The following is a 6,408-nucleotide window of genomic DNA, read 5'->3' as shown; positions in this document are numbered from 1 at the left end:
TTGGACTTCTTCCGTAAGTACCATTGGTTGATTCTATGCTAATCCTTGAAATGTTTGAATATCAACCATCTCTTTTTGGTAAAATGACTGTGTATTCTTCTCATCTACTTTTGATGCTTTCTGTATCATTCAATCTTTTATCTATGTTGTTATTAAATGCCTTTAAGTTCATTGCAACTCTTAGTGACCCTGAATAGGATCTCTGAGGAACAACTGATGAGCTTGAACCACTGACCTTGTGGTTCAAACTGACTGTACAGTCTAGCGCATTGACCCCCAACACCAATTTTGTCTATAGAATGCTTTAATATTACAACCTGAGGTTTGAATTTCTTTTCTTCAGTTCTTTCAGCTTGAAAAATGCTGAGCATTTATAACTCTGGGTCTTTGTACATTTGATTATAGTATTTTACCATGTCTTCTCAAAACTGCATTTGAAATATTCTGTTCAGCTATTACTCTTACTCATTTCTTCCATCAGCTTAGCATCTCTATGCTGAAGAACAAGTTTCAGAGCCTCTTCTGACATCCACTTTGGTCTATTCATTCTTTCCTGCCTTTTTAATAACATTTCACTTTCTTCCTGTATGATGTTCTTGATGTCATCCCACAACTCTTCTGATCTTCAATCATTAGAGTCTAATGCACAAATCTATTCTTGAGATGGTCTTTAAATTCAGGTGGGATATGTTCTAGGTCATATTTGGCTCTCATAGACTGTTTTAATCTTCGGCTTCAGCCTGAGCTTGAATATGAGCAATTGAATGCTCTGTTCCACAGTTATCCACTGGCCTTCTTTTGGGGTCTCTATCCGCAGACACAATCACTTTGATTCCTGTGTATTTCATCTGGTGAGGTCCAGGTGTATAGTTGCCTTTTACATTGCTTAAAAAAAAGTATTTGTAATGAATAAGTCATTGGTCCTGCAAAATTCTCTCATTTAACTGCCAGCATTGTTTCCATCTCCAAGGTTGTATTTTCCATCTATGAATGCTTCATCTTTGTTTCCAACCTGTGCATTTCAATAAAAAAGTAATTACCAATATACCTTGATTACATGTTTGATCAATTTAAGACTGAAAAAGTTAGAAGAATTCTTTAATTTCATCATTACTGGCTTTAGCAGTTGGTGCGTAAATTTGAATAATTGTGGTATTGACTGGCATTTCTTTTAAGCATATGGATATTATCCTCTCATAGAATGTGATGCCATTCCTCTTGATTTTGTCTTCTATGGCACAGTATACCAGATGATTGCCAGATTCAAAACGACCAATACTAGTTCATTTCAGCGTGCTAATATCTGTTGTTGTAGTTAGGGCATTGATTTTTATACATTCCATTACATTTCTGACAACTTTTAATTTTCCTAGATTGATACTTCGTACATTTCCATGTTCTGATTATTAATGGATGTTTACAGCTTTTTCACTTCCTTTTGAGTTGTGCTCCATCAGCAAATGAAGATCTCAATAGCTTTACTCCATTTGTGTCATCATGATCAACTCTACTTTGAGGAGACAACTCTACCCCAGTCGTATTTTGAGTGCCTTCCAACCTGAGGAGCACATCTTCTGACTGTATATCTGACAATATTCTGGAGTCATTCATACTATTTTCATCTTCTGGCATGATATCTGACAATGTTCCCCTGCTATTCATAAGGTTTTCAGTGTCTAAACATTCAGAAGTAGTTCATCTCTCCTTTTCCCTAATCTGTCTTAGTCAGGAAATTCAGCTGAAACCAGTCCATCATGGGTTACCCTGAGGGTATTTAAAATTCCAATGGCATAATTTACATTATCACACCAATATGCAAGTTACCACAATACTACAAACTGACAGACAAGTGGTGGAAAGGTAAAGTATGTATATAAAAGTTACTGGGCAGTTCTATTCTGTAACATGGTGTTGTTTTAAAGTGAAAATCAACTTGATGACTATCAAATTAAGTAGACATAAATAAAGTTATAAGAGCAGATATCATTGAAACAAAGAGTAATCAATGAAAAAAAACCTCAAAGTCAAATTTACAAATTTTGAGAAAAGTAGTAAAAGTAATAAATTTATATTTATATAAGGTAAAATAAGAAAAAATATATACAAAAACAAATTAAAACTATAATGAATGAAGTATATATTACTAAACTTCCTATGGAAAAAGGAACATTATAAACAACTTGATGTCAATGAGTTTTATACTTTGCAAAATGGATTATTTTTCTTTAAAACAAACTTAACAAGAAGTTGAAGTAGAACATTTTAATAGCTTTATTTATAATAAATTGTTTAATTAATTATTTAAAAACCTTACCAAAGAGAAAGCACCAAGACCAGATGGCTTCACTGTCAAATTCTAATGTTTAAAGAAAAAAATATTATCAATGTCACACAAATTTTCAAGTTTTCAGAAGAAAGAAATACTTGCTAACTGGCCTTAGAAAGCTGACTAACTCTGATACCAAAACTTGACAAACCCGTAAAAGAAAATTTGGGGCCAAAATCCCTAAAAATCATTCATGCAAATAGTCTTAAAAATATTAGAAAATAATTTGCAAACAGATAGTTTATCACTACAGATTTTGCAAAAAAATGCAAAATTTGTTGAAACCAGTCAATATGTATCAAAACACTATTAGTATAAAGAAAAGAAAATATGAGTCGGTGTGGTGCACACATGTGGCCGTGAAGAAAAAGCGTCAGCCAAGAGAGTGGAGTCCTGGTGTGGCGCTGTGGGTTAATGCGCCAGACAGCAAAGCCGTTTGAACTGCAAGGTAGGTGGTTCAAGCTCACCAGCTGCTCCTTGGAAACCCTATACAGGATCACTATGGGTAGGAATAGACTCGATGGCACTAACAACAACAACAAGAGAGTGAAGGGGCCAGACTCCAGTGTTAATATGAACTCATTCCTTCAACATCAGGTCTCAACTACCAATGAAACTCCTGTGCAGGAAGATCAAGAAGCAGAAGCTGAAAATAAGGCTTCAAAAGCAAAAGCTACAGAGGTCATTGGGTGTGTGCCTGTCAGAAGCCCAAAATGGAAATCTGCCTGAAGAAACAGTAGGAGGTGGAAAAGGTTTTAAAAATCCCTAAAACAGTCTATGAATATGAGATTGCTAGGAGCCCAAAACAGAGATATGTCTAAAGAAGCATTGAGAAATGTAAAAAAAAAAAAAAAAAATCTGCAAATTTAGCCAATGGGGAAGCAATAACACAACTTCCCCATTCAGAACCAAAAATGAAAATGAAGTAGAAAAAGAGAAAAATGTGGGATGCTGCTAGCCCTGTCAGAAAAAAAGCAAAAACTGAAGACAAAATGAAACTTGAAGAGGGCTGTATCAGGAGTCTACGCAGAAGCAGAAATGAGTGTGGAGAAGCCAGATGATGAGAAAGATGACAGCGAAGTGCCCAGCCTGCCCATGGGATTGATGAGAGTATAGGAAATTCTTCATTTACTTCTTTAAGTAATCTCTCTGAAGGCAATAAAAGAAATGGGCTTTACAAACATAACAGGCAGTGGTAAAACTCTGGTATTTCTCGTCCCTGCAGTTGAACTTATTGTTAAATTAAAATTTATGCCCAGGAATGAAACAGGGGTCCTTATTCTAGGGAACTAGGGAACTGGCCATGCAGACATTTGGTGTACTTAATCAGCTAATGATTCACCATGTTCACATATATGGGTTGTTCACAGAAATTTGCTTATGGCATCAACATTATCATACCCATACCAGGCCACCTCCTAGACCATGTACAGAATATGCCAGGATTCTTGTATAAAAAGCTATAGTGTGATTATTGATGTTGTTATGTGCGTGGAGTCTGTTCTGACTCACAGTGACTCTGTACAGGGTTTCTGAGGCTGTAAATCTTTACAGGAGCAGAAAGCCTCATCTTTCTTCCGCAGAAGAGCTGGTAGTTTTGAACTGCTGACCCTGAGGTTCGCAGCCCAATTCGTAACCACTGTGCTACCAGATCTCAGGCTGATTGAATCTTGTATGTTAGCTTTGAAGAGGAATTAAAGCACATTTTTAAATTCTGCCAGTACGAAGACTGACCATGCTTTTTTTTCTGCCACACAAACTCTAAAAGTTGAAGACCTGGCAAGGATTTCACTAAAAACAGAGCCCTTGTATGTTGGTGTTGATGATGATAAAACCTATGCAACAGTGGATGGTCTTGAGCAGGGATACATTGTTTGTGCCACTAAAAAAAGATTCCTTCTGCTCTTTACATTCCTTAAGAAAAACTGAAAGAAGAAACTAATGTTCTCTTCATCCTGCAAGTCTGTTATATTCCACTATGAGCTGCTAAACTATATTGATTTACCTGTCTTGGCCATTCATGGATGACAGAACTAAAATAAGCGGACAATTACATTCTTTCAATTCTGCAATGCAGATTCTGGCATATTGTTGTGTGCAGATGTGGCATCTCAAGGGCTGGATATTCCTGAAGGAAACTGGATTTTTCAGTATGACCCTCTGTGTTACCTTAAGGAGAATATTCATTGTATGGGTAGAACAGCCAGAGGCCTAAATGGAAAAGAGCATGCCTTGCTCCTTTTGCTCCCAGAAGAATCAGGTTTCCTTAGTTGCTTGAAGAAATCCAAGGTTCCAGTAAATGAATTTGAGTTTTTGTGGTCCAAAATTTCTGATGTCCAGTCTCAACTTGAAAAACTGATTGAAAAGAATTACTTCCTTCGTATGTCAGCCCTTATTGTTGTTGTTAGGTGCCATTGAGTCAGTACTGACTCATAGTGACCCTATGCACAGCAGAAGGAAACACTGCCTGATCCTGGGCCAACCTCACTGGGCCAACTACTGTTGCCACGCTTGAGTCCATCGATGCTGCCATGTGGTCAATCTGTCTCACTGGGGGTCTTCCTCTATTCTCTGACCCTCCACTCTACCAAACAGGATATCCTTTTCCAGTAACTGGTCCCTCCTGACAATATGTCCAAAGTATGAGAGATGACGTTTGGCCATCCTGCCCTCCAAGGAGCACTCTGGCTACACTTATTTCAACACAGATCTGTTGGTTCTTTTGGCAGCCCATGGCACTTTCAATATTGTCCTCCAACACCATAACTCAAAAGCATCAATTCTTCCATGGTCTTCCTTATTTACTGTCCAGCTTTCACATGCATATGAGGTCATCGAAAATACCATGGATTGGGTCAGGTGCACCTTAGTCCTCAAGCTGACATTTTGCTCTTCAAAACTTTCAAAAGGTCTTGTGCAGCAGATTTGCCTAATACAATACGTCATTTGATTTCTTCACTGTTGCTTCCATGAGTGTTGATAGTTGATCTAAGAAAAATGAAGTTTTTAACAATTTCAATCTTTTCTCCATTGATAAGAATGTTGTGTATTGGTGAAAATTTTTGTTTTCTTTACATTGAGATGAAAGCCATATGGAAGACTGTGCTCTTTGATCTTCATCAGTAAGTATTTTAAGTCTTCTTCACTTTCAGCAAGCAAGGTTGTATCATCTGCATATCACAGTTTGTTAATGAGTCTTCCTCCAATCCTAATGCCACATTTTTCTTCATCTAACCCAGCTTTTTGGATTCCAGTCAGCCCTGGAAGCATATAAATCCACTGTTGCATTGGCTTTATTATATTCGAATGTATGATTCTCATTCTCTGAAATAAATCTTTAATGTTAATCATTTAAATTTATCTCAAGTCATTTGATTTCAAGGTGCCTCCTTGTGTTGATCTGAAAATGAACAGCAATGAAGGCAAACATAAAAAGCGAGGAGGAGGTGGTGGATTCATCTACCAGAAAGCCAAAAATGTTGAAAAGTCCAAGATCTTTAAAAATATTAACAAAACATAAAACCCCTGATGGCAGGCAATCCTCACACTGAAGACACACCTTCCTTCACTTTAAATAACTGTCTCCAAATGGATTTTCTTCCCTGTTCTAACAGGGAAATGTTAGAACCTTTAGGATTTGGACTTATTTATTCATTCTTCTTGGATCAACTGTCAACATTCATGGAAGCAGCAGTCAAGAGATCAGACGACGTATTGCATTGGACAAATCTGCTGCACAGGAACTTTTTAAAGTATTGAAGAGCAGAGATGTCAGCTTGAGGATTAAGGTGTGCCTGACCCAAGCCATGGTATTTTCAATAACCTCATATGGATGTGAAAGCTGGACAGTGAATAAGGAAGATCATAGAAGAATTAATGCCTTTGAGTTGTGGTGTTGGAGGAGAATACTGAAAGTGCCATGGACTGCGAAAAGAACCAATAGATCTGTTTTGGAAGAAGTACAACCAGAGTGCTCCTTGGAGGCCAAGATGGCTAAACTTCATCTCTCCTACTTTGGACACATTGTCCAGAGAGAACAGTCGCTGGAGAAGGATGTCATGCTGGGTAAGGTGGAGGGTCAG

The 6,408-nt window shown here is 37.4% G+C and overlaps 1 pseudogene; it reads left to right on the top strand.

The window, feature by feature from the left end:
• The first annotated feature begins 3,493 nt into the window (after positions 1-3,493).
• On the top strand, positions 3,494-5,877 carry LOC102840139 (annotated as a pseudogene).
• The last annotated feature ends 531 nt before the right edge of the window (positions 5,878-6,408 follow it).

The sequence above is a fragment of the Chrysochloris asiatica genome, unplaced genomic scaffold (assembly GCF_000296735.1).
Source record: "Chrysochloris asiatica unplaced genomic scaffold, ChrAsi1.0 scaffold00008, whole genome shotgun sequence".
In the NCBI taxonomy this organism is placed as follows: domain Eukaryota; kingdom Metazoa; phylum Chordata; class Mammalia; order Afrosoricida; family Chrysochloridae; genus Chrysochloris; species Chrysochloris asiatica.
The sequence above is the reverse complement of the archived record's forward strand: the minus strand, read 5'-3'. Positions and strand labels throughout refer to the sequence as shown.